This window comes from Calypte anna, chromosome 1 (assembly GCF_003957555.1).
Source record: "Calypte anna isolate BGI_N300 chromosome 1, bCalAnn1_v1.p, whole genome shotgun sequence".
NCBI classification, from domain to species: domain Eukaryota; kingdom Metazoa; phylum Chordata; class Aves; order Apodiformes; family Trochilidae; genus Calypte; species Calypte anna.
This window is the reverse complement of record NC_044244.1, coordinates 121,743,631-121,759,233: the sequence shown is the minus strand read 5'-3', so window position 1 is coordinate 121,759,233 and position 15,603 is coordinate 121,743,631. Positions and strand designations below refer to the sequence as shown.

The 15,603-nt window shown below is 39.1% G+C and overlaps 1 protein-coding gene across 4 annotated transcripts in view; it reads right to left on the bottom strand.

Moving 5' to 3' along the window:
• Positions 1-7,548, bottom strand: part of ADGRG2 (adhesion G protein-coupled receptor G2) — a 57,759-nt gene extending 50,211 nt beyond the window's left edge. For 3 of the 4 annotated variants that reach the window (XM_030469421.1, XM_030469424.1, XM_030469425.1), the window contains exon 1: positions 7,410-7,548. The gene's annotated coding sequence lies outside the window, so the exon portion shown is untranslated. Of the gene's footprint in view, positions 1-7,296; positions 7,356-7,409 lie in introns of those variants that run through there. The other variant, XM_030469422.1, reaches the window with a different exon arrangement.
• Between the last annotated feature and the right edge of the window lie 8,055 nt (positions 7,549-15,603).

The window sequence follows — 15,603 nt, the reverse complement described above, 5'->3', positions numbered from 1 at the left end:
GGTGACCTATTAAGAGACATGGGGATTACCTTAAGCCAGTGACTGCCTTACAGGAGATACATTTTCATTAGACTGAAAGCCAAAAAAAGTGCAGAATATAAATACAGCTTCTCTGTGCTTTGTTAAATCACTTTTTGAAAAATACATGCAAATTTTACAATTCCTGTTGAATGTATTTTTTCATTGTCTGTCTTTAAAACTTAAAAAAACATTCGTTCTTTGATGCCAAATTTTAGCCAGAGCATTTTCTCCTGCCAATGCATAAACTGCATGTAATAGAAACATATGTTGGAAATCATGACCAAAAGCAATTAATCATTTACTTCTAACCATGCTGTCTACTGCTGCACTTAAAGCTGTTTTGTTCAAGCCACACTTACTTTATCCTTATTTTTTTTGGCCTCAATCTATCTACATTTGCATTTATCTCCCATTGAAATCTGGGATTTCAATAATGGTATTTCCAAAATTTATAGAATGCACTGATGAGGAGGGGGATAATAACGAATGGTAAGCTTCTGGCTGTTGCTCTGTGACACTCTGCATCATTCAAATCTACACCAAATGATAAATGGCAGAAAAGACCAAGAGAAACATTACACTGCCCAGGTATGAGAACTTCTTGATCCCTTTAATTACTTGCAGAAATGTAAGATCAGACTTCTTCCACCAACCCCTTATATTTTCCAGACTGGAACCAAAATGTAGTAAAGTTTCAATGTTATTTTTAAATTTTGGCTGAAGCAAGTTAGATGTAATAGGGAGGACGCTTATGGAAAGTCTTAAGTCACTGTGAATTCTGGCACATACAGTGCTCACTGACTTAACAGCACCATTGATTTTAAAATTGTTCCATGGGGGTTTTTTTCATGTGTTTTTCCACAAGACAGTAATAGGGCTATTACTGTCTGATAATAGCTTGGTTTTCATTAATTTTCTCCAGTATTTATCAAAGGCTATAAAACCAGGCATACCGTGTTCTGCAAAATTTAGTCACTTTCTGTGGAACATCAGCTTTTTATAAGACTGAAATGGTAATGTGTGAAGTCAGTTGTAGGACCTTCCAAATATGTCCTTTTGACACAAATCTTTACTGTTTTCAAAGATATTAAATAATTATTTTTTAATAAGTTGGCTTACAGAGAACAACAAGAGAGTTACAGACACCCATCTTCTGAAAAAAATATAGTTCATTGGTTCTGTTCTTAAAACAAATAAACAGAAGGAAAAACTTTCTCCAGAAAATCATTATTTTCTATCATCTTTCAACTGTTGCAGGATACTGGTATTAGAAAGATTGCTTTTATCTTTTTGTTGTTTTTATTTTACAAATCCAAGCTGTGTAAGACAAGATCTGCTTCCAGTTTAACTCACAGATCTCCCTTAGACTGGAGTGCCAGTGTAAGCTTAGTCATTACTGTTCATACAAGTGGATTCATGAGTGTGATATGCTATTGGATGGCTAACCATTACAGACCTGAGTAAAAGCATTTCGGTTCTTAACTCTCTCTGACAGAAACTTGTGTCACTATATATAATGCAAAAATGGAGCAGGGGATGATTTCGAGCAAGAATTTTGTTCTCTCTTATCCAGTTTGGCAAAGTTTCACCTCCTCATATCCAGCAGTCACCTGGGAGATGAGCAAGAGGCCTTTTTCTAGCTGGTATGAAAGTTCTACACTGTCCAGGAAAACCTCTTCTGTGTTGTGTATTCCCTAGAGAGAAGTATTATCCACGCACTCTAATAAATCCTCTAGAGCAAACTAAAAAGCACTTCAGTGACAATACCTGGGTATATTTACACTTCAGAGAGTTTACAAAGTACTGATGCAGCATAAGAAGCAGAGATGTTATCTGGTTACTTCAGTTACATGCAGGTTGTTTACATTTTCATTAATAATACTTTGGGGTGTAGAGGTATACAGATTTCATGGAGGAGGAAATAACAACAGAATTCTCCTGAGAAGACTGAAAGTACAACAAAGAGAACATGTAGGTAAGCACATAGAAAAAAAATAAATAAAGTAATGCTACACTTGTACCTTGAGACACTTAAAAAGATCTGAGGAAGAGCATGTAAGGATATAAGCATAGAAAATTAGACAAAGATTTGCAAAGTAACAGGACATAAATTTGATGCAGAGAAAAAGAGGGAAGGACAAACACTTTTCTAAAGCTGGAATATTCAAACCAGTGAACGATGTAAGCAGGTTATAAGGGATCAAGTGAGGGACAAGCACAGAAGAAAATAAAATTGTTAATCTCATGCTTTCAGTTTTCTTAGTTTTCAAAAATGAGACCTTCAAGTTTATTCCATCTTTCTGTAATTGGGAAAGAAAAAAAAAAATTGAAACAGTTGTTTCTGCTCAGTTCATGCTTTCCATCCCCACTCTCCTTTCTATGCTCTCTCGGCTTGAACAGCAGCAACATCCCCCACCCATGAAAGTCTTAAAAAAAGATTCACTTTATGGATTTAACAGGCCTTTTCTATCTTGCACTTGGAGTTGTTAAAAATTTTATGGAAGCTAGGAAGCACAATACTTTTTGTTTGGGAATTTCTGTTATTTTCTTTTTATTTTATTCTTTTTGGTGGTTTTTGTTTTTTGGTTGGTTTGGTTTGGTTTTCTTGTTTGTTTTTATTTGCTGGTTTCGGGGTTTTTAAGGGTTTTTGTGTGTTTTTTAAAATTATTGCTACTATAATTTCTGTTAAACAATCTCTCAGGATGTTTTAATTAACAAGCCAATAACCAAAATAGCACGTACCAAAAAAATTAAGCTCATCAGTTCTGAAAGATGGTGGCACTGAAGCAAGTATCTTCCAGAGCTCCACTACAACTTTGATTAGGCAAACAGGCCATGGAAATAGAGTCACTTTGGCATATCAATATTTCACATGATGTAAGTTCTAAGGGGTCTTCTATTGAGGAACTGGGTGGTTCAAAGGTTGGACTCGATGATCTCTGAGGTCCCTTCCAACCCAGCCAATTCTATGATTCTATGAACTGGGGTTATGCCAGAATAGATGATAGGCCTCTTTTGTACTGCTCCTCCTCAATGCTCCACAGACCTACAATTTAAGTCTGTGGAGCACAGGGAAAAGGAAAATGCACCATGCACGGACAAGTCCCATAATCAGTTATTAGGGAATGCAAGGGAGGCGAAGTTCCAACTTCTATTAGTTCATGTAAACTAAGTCCATAGCAATCATTCTTAAATACTTAAAAGTGGTCACAGAAGAGACTAGATTACTTCTAAACAATGTCAGAGTAATTTATTTAAACACATCTCTGTGTGCAGCCCCCATGAATGCATCATCTTGGGAAACTGTCTTTGTGTTACTACACTCTACAGGGCTTCTTTCACCATCACCACCTCTATAAAATAAAAGTGATTGGCCTTCTTACAAATAAATAACCCTAACCACAATGCTGCTTTGCTGAAACACAGATAAAGGGGGCAGGGGAGGGCTTGGGGGGCAAAGTCCCACAGACCTCAAAAATTGAAGTGACGAGCATTATCAGAAACCCATTCAGTCAGCTTATGTCCATAATTAATTTGGTGCAAAAGAAACAGACATTCAAGGTCAGGTTGGGAACTCAGAAACTAAATCTGGAATTTGGCAACTTTCACAATCAGGCATGCCCAGATGCCTAATAAATTCAGACAGAGAGCCACAGTAATTTTTCTCTAAAAATTATAAAAGGGATTTTTAAGAGACTATTTCAAACACTAAAAGCATTAGTAAAGAGATGCTGGGATTTGTTAGGTGTGCACAGTAATGTTTCCCTAATTAGCAAACTCACATTACTGGTTTTCTGAGAGTTCTACCATTTCTAAGTATGTCACATCTTGTCAAACATTACAATTTGTAGCTAACCTATTGATAGATCTCTTCAGCCTTAACTCTTCAATGATTCCTCTAAGGAACACCATAAATGAGAACATAGTGCTTAATTTGTGAGTTGTTCTCTTCTAAGCAACTAAGGCATTACCTGAGATACTCATCTCATGCAAATTTCAGAAAAACAGAAATATGATAAATTCTAGTAATATCCTCTAAACTCAGCAGAGTGAAAGGGTATTTTAAGTGGACTGGGGAACTTCATATACTATTTCTTTTCCACACACTGTCATATAGTACTACCAACATTCTACAATTTTCTTTTTAAGCAAATAAAAATAAGTAAATCATGTTACAAACTATAGTTTTTTCTCCAAGATGTTAAGAACACTATATTGCAGTAGCCAGGAGGAGATGATGGGAGAACAAAATCCCTGTATTAATAAGGCACAAACTGAAAAGCAGCTGTTGTGTCCAACAGAGATTAGATTTCTGGACTATGGTGCTCATTGATTAAAAAAACAACAAAACAGAAAATACCGAGGCCAGGACTTCAGCTGCCAAATACACTTCTAAAATCTTTTATCAGTTCCACTGCATCCTACCAGTATTGAAGATGTCCTGAAGCTGATGTAAGTTAACACTTACAGGTTGAGCACCTGTGGCATACAATATGTTCATCTCACAGCTGGAGAGAAATCCATGTGACTCATAGAGGGAGGAGTTTGAGATCCACTTTTTTCCCTTTGATGTAATGTCAGCAACAAAGGATCCTTTGTCTACCCTGCACAACAATAAATTTCAAAGATATTTTGGTGCAAAAGGAACACAAGGCTCCCCAATAATTCTAGGTTTTTTATTAGGACTTAGTCCTAGTAATTATTGTGTAGTTACACAAACCTATCTTTTCACAAAGCCAGTAAAGCTCTTCTCCAAATTGTAATTCCACTAAGAATTTATGACTGGAAGGAGGAAGACCCTCAAAATCATGAGCACCTTCTAAGAAACACGAAATGATTCACTCGGCTCCTTTCCTGTTCACAAGCTGAGAAGCACCTGCCAGTGTATTGCAACAAATTAATAGTCTCTAAATCACATATCTGAAAAAAAAAGCAAAGCTTTTCATGGAATCTATATATAATAACAGTACCATACATAGCATTTATCAGAAAGCGTGCAATTTAGGCCAAATAGCAGCATGCCTTACTTATGCCAGTTCTTCCACTGAAGTCAACAGGATTAATTGTATAAACTACCCTAATTTTGGCCTTCCAATAATCTACTCTATTCCACTGAAAACATAAAATTCCCAGCTCAAGTGTTCGAATTTAATAGCAGTTATTATCCCATAAAGTCCAAAGGTTTCTCAGTCCACCACCACTCTGCAGTCATTAATGAAAGATGTGATTAAAATAATTCACAGCACAAAAAGTATAAATTAAACAAATAACTTGAGAATGGGAATTTAGTCCGTTTGTCCCCAGCTCACTGTAATTTGAGCCAATTTCTGTTGATGTATTAGAAACACAAAATTAACATTAAATTTGGAAGGCTCTTGTAGAAGAAACACATGCTCGCGTATTCTATCCGATCTACAGAATTACCTCAAGATATTAAAGTAATGAAGATACTTATGAAGATACTAATAACATTAGTCACTTGATGTCTGATTGCCACAGCAGAAATAAAATAACACCAGGTTGCACTGTATGCAGAAAATTTTGTTGCCCCAATTCACATCTGAGCAAACTTTGTTTACATGCAATTTCTTTCCTGAAATCTTCCTTCAAGGCATTTCACTTTAGAGATGATCTTTATCAAAAAAGTTGTAAGTGTGCCTTCTCAGTGAAGGCAAGTACTTGGAGACCCTCCTAAACAAAAACATGTTTTCTGTTCTTCAGTTTAATTTAACAAACACATTTCCAGTAACCTGGCAGAGCAACAAATTCTGCTCATTTCCCCCCTGCAAACAGCTACAGCAGTAGACTTCCCAGTGAAGGAAGAAAGGACTAAGGCCACTAGCTTCCAAGAACAAGAGTCTCTGATGATGATGATGGACGCTCTTAGCCTATGCAAGCAAAAGCAAGAAGCATATTTTGAGCAGACACACTTAATGCTAGCTTTGCCTTTTCTGAACTGAAGACCCAAATAATTTGTTTTGAGACTGAATATCACTTAGATCTGCATGCCTGAGATTGTTAACTCTATTTTGGCTCATGTTGAAGCTCATTCTACCACATCTTCAGCATTATAACTGGTTTCACATAAGTCAAAACCAGCATGGACTTGTACAATCACACGTTTTAATTTGCTGGATAGGCATGCCTTTAGAAGGGTTCTGAATTAGTTTAAAAGCATTCCTTCAACATTTCTGCATAAGGCAATGCTAGGTGATCACACAGAAAAAGCAACAGAGTTCAGTAATGTCACAAATACTACCCATGAATGACAAAACCTGTATGTTAGCAAAGCAAAGCAAAAATGCAGCCAGGAAAGGATGCTTCCAGTACACTGATCTTACCCCACTTGGCAAATGTAAAGGCAGAAGGCAAAAAGCAACACACACACACACACACATAAAAAAAACCCCAAAATAAAAAGCAAACCTCAAAACAAGTATTGCGCACAACAGGTGCCACCGGAGACACCTCACCCTCAGTGGCACGGGCTGCCTTGCAGAATGTACAAGAAACAAGCAGCAAAAACTCTGGAGCTGACGCTGTTCCCAGCACCCATTCCCACAGAAAACGTCTGTGAGAGCAAAACCGGACCCAGCCTAGAAACACAGTCCCAACGGGACGATACCCTTCCTCATAAAACACATTCAACCCCTGCTGAGGCATAAGTCAAAATAATCAACTTTTTAAGCTGACTGAAATGCATTAATTTTTTATTATTGTTATTATTTTTAATTTATTTTTAATCACTGATGATTAAATCCTTCAAAATACGGCTGGAAACCACCAGGAAGCCTTTCCATCGGCAGCATCGAGAAATGTACCTGGTAAGCAGAGCACCCTCCCTCAAGGCGAACTCCAGAGACGCGTCCCCCCGAAGCCCCTCACCGTGGCCTCACACCCCGGCACCAACAGTCACCGGGGGCCACCAGCGGCCACCAACGGCCCCGGGTTGGTGCGGGGCCCCCGCCCCGGTCCCACCACATGGTTTGTGCTGGGAGGCGCCAGGGATCTCCTCTCAGCCGCCCTCGGGCTGTGCTTCCCGCGACCAGGAGAACCCCATCCCAGGGAAGGGATCCGTGAGGGGGACCTGACTAAGAGGGAGCCGCGGGGTTTGGCTGCGGAGACCGAAGCTCCCCAAACTCCCCTCCCTCACAGGCGGCTTCCCGCTGGACCCTTCTGTCCTCACCCCCCTCGTTTCTCCGGGGAGGGTGGGCGGGAAATCCCATCCCCAGAGAGCAGCGCACCGCTGCCTCCCGGCCCCGGGGAGTCTCTCACCTCAGCCCGGCAGCGCAGGGTGATTCCCACCTCCGCAGCCCGCCGCCACGCCGCTCCCTCCTCGCCCTCGACAGCCCACCACCTCCGACCACCTCTGCCCAGCAGCGGCTCACCTGATCCCGGGGGGACCGCCCGTCCTTTCCCGTCCAGTCCTGTCCCGACTCGCCGCCGCCCCGCCCGCTCAGCACTGTGCGCAGGAGACGCGGCTGCCGGTCCCGGCAGCTCTGGCAGCCGCTGGACGCTGTCGGGGGGCGGGGGGAGGCAGGCGAAGGGTGGTGCTGCGAGAAGCCGAAAGGGAATCCTGCGCAGCAGCCGCCGTCGAGGCCGCCTGGGAGCGGCCCCCGCGCCCCCTCGGCAAGGCGGGTCCGGCCCCGGCGGCGGAGGCTGCGGGCGCCTCCCAAGCCGGCAGCCCCGCGGGTGCGGGCGTCGTCCCGGGCCGCTGTGTGGAGCGGTGTCCTGGTGGGGCAGCTGCCGGGGGCCGGGTGAAGGGTTGCAAGGCTGCAAGCAGTACCGTCTGGTTTGGGAGAAAACGCGGGGACACTTTGCAGCTGGATACAACAGATCCGAGGGGGGAGGAATCCGCGCTCTGATTAAGCTGTTTTAAGGTCCCTGGTGGACAATGTGCTCAGTGTGAAAACTTGTTGTTCTTGTTAAACTCACTTAATTTTAAAAACAGGCAACTACCTTAAGCCTTATTTGTAGGAGCAGCTTTTCAGAGTTAACCTTCATTCAGTTTTATTTGGGCAGTTCATATTACTGGTGGTGTAAGTGAACTTGACTTAGCTGTCAGGACAGCAGTAAGCTGCAGCTCTGACCCTCCTCCTTTTTTCAGTTGTTTGGGATGGACTATATTCTGAAAATGCAGCATTTTCAGTGACCAAGAGAACCCAGACTACAGCGTGTCTGAGGAATAAGTGTGGTTAACTGAACGACAAAGGATGACTCGGTCCCATTAGGTTTGTCATGTTTATGAGAAAATGCCAAAAAAAAAGAAAAAGTTTGTCTTGGTTCAGATTGCTCAATGCCTCCTTTGTTGTGTGCTTGTGCAATACTGAACACTGACTTAGTAGAATGGCAGGTGACATGCAGGTTTAAGACAGTGATATTCCCTTGGAGAGGAGGAGGCAAATTTTCTTTCCCCCGGGCAAAATGATCGTATTAATAACATCTTGAATAAAGGTACAAGATCCTGGAGCTAGAAGCCTCCAGAAATGTGATCAAAAGGTGACTAACTTTAGAATGGGATACCGTAAACTGGCATTGACTCAAGTCTGGCCAAGCATCCTCCTAGTAGAGAAATACTGGATTTCAAGGTTTTGACAATTCAAGCATTTTATTTTCACCTGTGATCAACAAGATGGAATGCAGAAACTCCAACAGTGACTCCAGCAAAGCCAGTGCATAAATTCCCATTGACTTCACCTTAGTCAGAATTTCATATTATGCATTCTAATTGATTTGGAATTTATTTTTTTCTTTAATCTCTTCCTCTATTTACGTGAGTTAAGTGTTTCCTAGGGAGACCAGACATTACTGTGACATATTGCAGCATTCATTTCATGTTTATAATTTATATATCCAAATGGAACTTGTTCTAGTGATGTAATTCATGCCTCAGCAGGAAAAAGCACAAGTAATTGACAGGAGAAAGGGGAGAGGAGAGGTGGTGGGAGAGAAAAGGTCTGTTTGCCTTTTTATTTATGGTCTGAAAGTAGGATGCTGATGTTTCACAAAGGTGCTTGAAAAGATAGACTTGCCCTGGTTTTGTGTTTCCCTACTTCTTCTCTATTCATATTGTGCAGGATTGGAGGTTGCCTTGGCCTGTGATATGGATACAGTCAGTCACAGGGACATTAACATTACACCATTTATATCAAATCTATTCAATTTAGAAACAAAGCATAAACGCCTTCTAATAATTGACATAGCTCCTGATTTTGGGGAATTTTGTCTTCTTTGCCTCCTGGTGTTCTGAGAACACCAGATATAGCCCCTTCCCCCAAATTTGTTTTATGACCTCATAAGCTATGAGTCATGTAAATTGCAGATTACTAGGTTAAAAAATAGGTTAGATTTTTTTTTTTAACTGATGGTAAAACTGAAGAGTAAATAAAATAATATATGAGTCTTTCAGTCTGCTTTCAGCTCTTAGCGTTGTGAAGATACAAGCAACAAGCAAGCAGTTTTAGGTAAAGGGAATGATGCAGAGCAGCTGTGTTGCTGAAATAAGTGAAGTATATCAAGGGAGGAGGATCTTAAATCTAATATTTAAACTGCACATATTTAGCACAAAGTTGAGAGCTTGATTTCTGAAAAGGAGTCTACTTCTGTTCCAAATTTGTGCCTGAGCAACAAGTCTATATCTTACAAAAGTGTCTTTGGAGTACATATACCTATCTAATAGAATAACTACTTATTAATATTCTTTTGTCAGAAAGTAGCATTTGGTGTGGATACCATGAGCACAGTATTTGCTGGATGTTAACTGAACCAATATGTAAAAGAAATCTCTTAGATATGTAATCATCAAATAAGGAGGTTTAGTTTATCCAGCTGTGATTTTACACATGTTGTCAAATACCAAATACAACACCCAGGGTAAAATTTTCTTTTGACTGTTGCAGTTTCTTCCTAAAAAAGCAAGGTCCAGAAAGGACATTAAATTAATAATTACAGTAACTATATCTCTGTGGTTAACTTCTAAAACTCAACTCACCAAAGAAATATGCATTTCACTGGTTTATAAAAGAAAACATGTTTAGAGAGTTGTGTCTTGTATCATTACTGATGACAAGTATTATTTATGTTCACCACGTTATTTGACCCTACTGAATTCCCTGCTGCAAGTCCTGCTCACAGACCACAGCCTTGTTGTATGGGACTGTATTCCAGCCAGTGTCCTTATTGCATTTACATTCTGAGATAAAGGTGGGAGACAATTCATTAGCTACCCAAGCCAAAAGAATAGATAAACCTCTGATGCTGTTTTTTAGCAAAGTATCATCCTACTTCTGCCAAAAGCGAGTGCTTTTATGTAGCAGCAGGATGATTATCATGCTCTGTTGGGTCACAATACTTCGATACTTCCCTCTCTGGCAATGTTTTGATGTAACTCTCTGTTTTATGGACTTAAGAGCCACCTTCATTGCCTGATGGAGTTAAAAGAGAGTGGAGCACAAACTAAAATGCAAGAAATTCCATTTAAACAGAAGAAAAAAGTTCTTTATGGTGAAGGTGATCAAACACTGGACCAGGTTGCCCAGAGGGCTTGCAGAGTTTCCATCCTTAGAGATGAGATATTCAAAAGCCATCCAGACACAGTCCTGGGCAGCCTCCTGCAGCAGCCCCTGATCTAAGCAGAAAGGTGGACTACATGATCTCTGGATGTGCCCTCCAGCCTCAATTGGTCTTTGACTCTGTAAGAACTTCTGCTAACACTTGTCTTTCATTCAGTATAAAACAACCCCCTGTTGCTTCTTGAGTTTCTGTAACTTGAAAAACAACAGAGAAGGATAATTTTTTTTTCCTTTTTTTCTTTTTTTTCTTTTCTTTTTTTCTTTTTTTTTTTTTTTTTTTTTTTCCTCTTTTTAAGCACTTTACCAATGTATGATCTGCAATGTATGCCTTTCCCATAGTAGGGAAAGGATTTTAGTCATCATGCCAAGTCCACTCCTTCCTAACAGCACTCTTTTTTTCTTCTTGATACATATGGAAGGCACAAAACCAGATGGTAATAATGGCAAAGGAGATTATATCTAGATTTCACTGTATGTAGACTTCACAATAAAGAATTTTTGAGGCAGATTGGAGTTTCAAGTGCTATTCAAGTGGCAGCCTCTAGAACAAGCTGTGTGCAGCTAGAATATCTACTACAGGTCAGCTACATTTGGAAGCAGATACTACACATTGTAAGAGCCATTATGTAACCATATGGTTAGTTATCTTCATCTGAGATTCACTGAAATCACTAGTGGCATGTGATGTCCTGGTGTCTCTTGGGAAAGGACAGTAAAATGACAGCAATCTGGTTGTTCATCTATAGACCAGATGTAACTTTTTTACATATACATCAGTGGTTTTATATTAAATATATTTTTATTTAATCATTTAAAATTTTAACAGCGATGCTGATATGTCATTTTTGGTGATCCAGAAAGCCCTTTGGCTAAGTGAACCACAGGACTTTTATTAAACCTCAGCACTGCCATTAGCTGCAGTTTGACTGACATTCTGAATGCTCTGTGCAGAAAATGCACCTATAGTTTCTACCTCGGTCAAATAATTTGCAATATTAATTATTAAACAGCCTATAATACTGGATGACTGAGATAAAAAAAAGAAGCACATAAAGCTTCAAGAGCCAGAAAAATGTTTTCTTTTATTCTTATGTACCTATCTCCTCAAATAGCTTGTAGTGTCTTCTTAAAATTTCTGTATCTTCCACAAAACTTGATTTTATAAAAAGAAAAGAAAAAAAAAAAGAAAAAAAAAGAAAAAAAGAGAAAAAAAAGTTTGTTGAACTGGAATGATTCAGTTGAATAAAACCTGGTTTTTTATAAAGAAGCTGTTACATTTTGTCTCATTGTAGGGGAGGGAGGGGAACTACTTTAAACGAAAGAATCACAGCTGAGGAGCTTCTCTGTGTTGAATCACTCAATATATTTTTTTTTTTTTCTCAAATCCTCTTTTTCCAGGCTTCTGTGCTATTTGTCCTGCTTTTCATATATTGCATGCACTTATTTAGATGAAAGCCTCCACTGGGATAAGTGCAGTGAAGCTCTGATGAGTTGAAGATAAGTACACCTTAGAACTGCCAGCCTGGTTTTTCTACAAATGTTTTTCTACTCCTGAAAACTTACTTACTTCTATTGCTTGCTTAAATTACCTGTTATACTGTATCCTTAACCCCTTCTTGTATCTCCAGTTCCATGTTATACTCCCTGTTCCTACCCACCCTATTTTACTGTTCAGGTAACTGCAGTAATTCCTCCTGCTATGGAGAACATAGGACAGTGTCCCCCTTAATAAATAGAACTCAATTCTATTTATAAATAAATAGAATAGAGCTTTACATAAATAGAACTCAGTTTAACACTGAGTTTTATCCAAGTGGCAATCATTGTACTGAAATTACTTTTGTAAATTTTACACTTGGAAGAATGCTTTCCTTGTCTTTCACACAGCATCTTTGAACCCTTAACAAAATTCTCCTTGAGGCAAGCAGGCATATACCTACATACCTTATTATAAAAATATGATAATGTTGTCTTTATAGTAAAGACAAACTTTAAGCTTTCATTTTAGGTTAACTTTATTTTATGAGCAGAGATACTGATAAGGTACTCAGGAGAAAGCAATGTTTGTGCCTTACAGCCCACCTTGCCACAGTGGCAAACTAACTCAAGGACAAACTAATGTTGCCTCTTCATGCAAAGTTATTGGAACCTATGGATTTAGAGAACACAGTCAGAATTTTTCATAGCTTTATGCAACCTGAAATTTGGCTCTGAAGCTTTCACATTATGTTTTGTTTCAAAGCTCTGCCTACATTTCTTTGCTTTGTATCAACTCCTTGCTCAGTATGGTGGCTTTGGGACCAGGCAGCTAAAACAGGGAGTAAGTGGCACTGGACTTGCAGTGCAGAATCATAAAATTGAAACCACTGTAACTGAGATGGCAACAGGATGTTAACTATCTTTTGTGTATTTTATTTTGCCACCTTTCTGTGGTCTAAGCTTGTTTTGGGACATTGGGGGGCAGAGTGATAATGGTGAGGGAAATGTGGTGTATGTTTTGTTTTATTTTCTTCGGGTTTTTTTGTGTTTTGTTTTCTTTTTTCCCCCTGTGAATTATCATCATCAAAATTAGCCTGGCTTCTGACACAAATTTGGATGTCATATGATTTTCTGAAACAAATTTCATCCAAGATTAAATTCAAATTTATCCAGGTCCTGAAGCTTGATACTATTCTGAGTAAACAAACACAAATAATAGTATAGGTATGTCAAATATAGTTCATTCACATTCCGAAGGCCAGGAGGAAGTCTACACCTAGTCTGTGTAATTAAAAGTCTGTTTGAAGAACTTACATATTATTTAAGTAATTAGTAGGTCTTGTGAAAAACTTCTGCATATAAGTATTTTGGATGTAGAGGTGGACCTGGTCCTGTCTTTTGGACAGGAGGTACACATTGCTTAGGACAGTATTAGATTACTACCTTGTGTATTTTTGATATTCAGTGGCATCTAAGCGTGATGTTTAACTGGAGATACATGGCAAAATGGAAGAACTGTATGCCTCTTCATGAGCAAACAAGATATTTCTGCAGAAAACCACTTTACACATGGCTTTATTTTTAGGATTTTTTCTGTATGATAAATTTTTTTCTCGGAATCATCTCATTCTTTGGTCACTGTACTGATTATAGATTAATTTTTGAAAAAATACAAAATATCTGTCTCTTACGTGACAAAACTTTGTTCTGCCTTTTAGGAGAGGCCCAATGGTGGTTCCTTGTACCTCCAGCAAAGTATTGAGCAGAAACATTTTTATGCCACTTTGTATTCATCTCTTTGGTTTCCCAAAGAATCACTAAGGCTTTAACAGGAGTTTTGTTTAGTTCTCCTTATGGAAATGGTCCTGGAAATGTATTTGACTGTGCTAGGTTCCTGGTTTAGCAAAATTCCCATGGTTGTGGCCATAAAGGCAAATAAATAATTAAGAAGGACAAAATGGGATCATGATGATTCATGTCTGAAAATAAAATTGACAAGTAAAGTTGATCACCAGCTGAAAAGGGTCAGGGCAGCTGACACCTGGAGCATGTTTCAGTAAGACACCGTTTGGCTGAGCTTGGCATAAGGTTAATTGCTTGCTGTACGTGAGAGCAGGTATGCAAATGGTCTTCATGCTTTCCAAGAACAATCTGTAATGACTGAGTGTAATGAAAGTACCATGGATTCAGTACAATGAAATGAAAACTCGTAAGAATACAGTTGGTTGTCCTCAAACAGTAGAACTAAGATTTTATTTTATTTATTTATTTTGTAATTGTGTTTGGACTTGCGTTCCTAATTCTTCTTAAATTCATTGCACACTGAAGTTCATATATGATCTTTAGGGACTATATACTACATTTAACAAGATCTGATGTTGGCAGAAGTTTTCCATCAGCCATATAGTATGGGGCTAACCTTATACTTTCCACTACTGTCAGGAAAGCCATATTTGCAAAGTCTTCTGGCTTGGCTATCTTGCATGTCATTTTTTATCTGCTACATTCTTATTTAGCTGCATATCAGCTGTGATTTCTTTGTTTACTGTTAAGTACATTTTTCATTTTATTCAGAGGTTTAGTTCATTAAAAATGTTACCCCACAGAAATACTCCCATTTCAAACTAGTTAGTCCTCTTACATTAATGATTGGATCTTTGAAAATATTAATTTTGCTTTATGATAGCTTCCAAAAATTGTCTTTAATGTTTTTATTTCATGATATTAAAATATTTGAAGTTGAATAATTTTATTTGAAATGTATGACATTCATTAGGTAATCTTCCAGAGACCACGGTGAGTATAAAAAAACCTAAGAATGATTAATATCACAGATAAGCTAGAAATCATCCTGAACATCGCTCATTACGGGGCAGTCCTCAAGTTCTGTATTTTGCAGCATTGTGAAGTGAGATGTGGATGCTCAAAAAAATATTACTTATTAAAGGTAGCAGAGACTACCCTAGAGCATGTAGTGGTTTGACTTCAGACAGTAGAATCCAGCTGCCAGGCACTGACCAACCCTCTCTCTCATTTCCCCTCCCCAGCAGGACAGGAGAGAAAATATGATTAAGAGGTTCATGGTCAAAATAAAGACAGGGAGATCAGTTACAAAATACTATCACAGGATAAATAGCCATGGACTGCAGTGGATCTGGTGGAGCTGCCTGGGACTGTGTCCTGCAAAAGGAAGCCCTGGATTCTCCTCACAGAGGCCACTACCAAAACCTCACAACCACCACTGAAGGAATTGCATTAAGAGTTCAGGATTGATTTTCAGACAACAGTAAATCAGACTGACACTTCGGGGCACAGGCTGTCACCCTGACACCACAAGATGTTGCTGAAAGGGCAGATTTATTGTGGTTCAGATGGCAGTTGCACACTGCTATGGCAATAAAATCCTACCATAAACTAATGAAGTATTTTCACAAATTACCCGTGTTGAAAAGCATGATTTGCACATCCTAACTAGATCATTTACCAAGAAAACGTTTCAAAGTATATATATTTCTCTCAATTTAGTCAACTA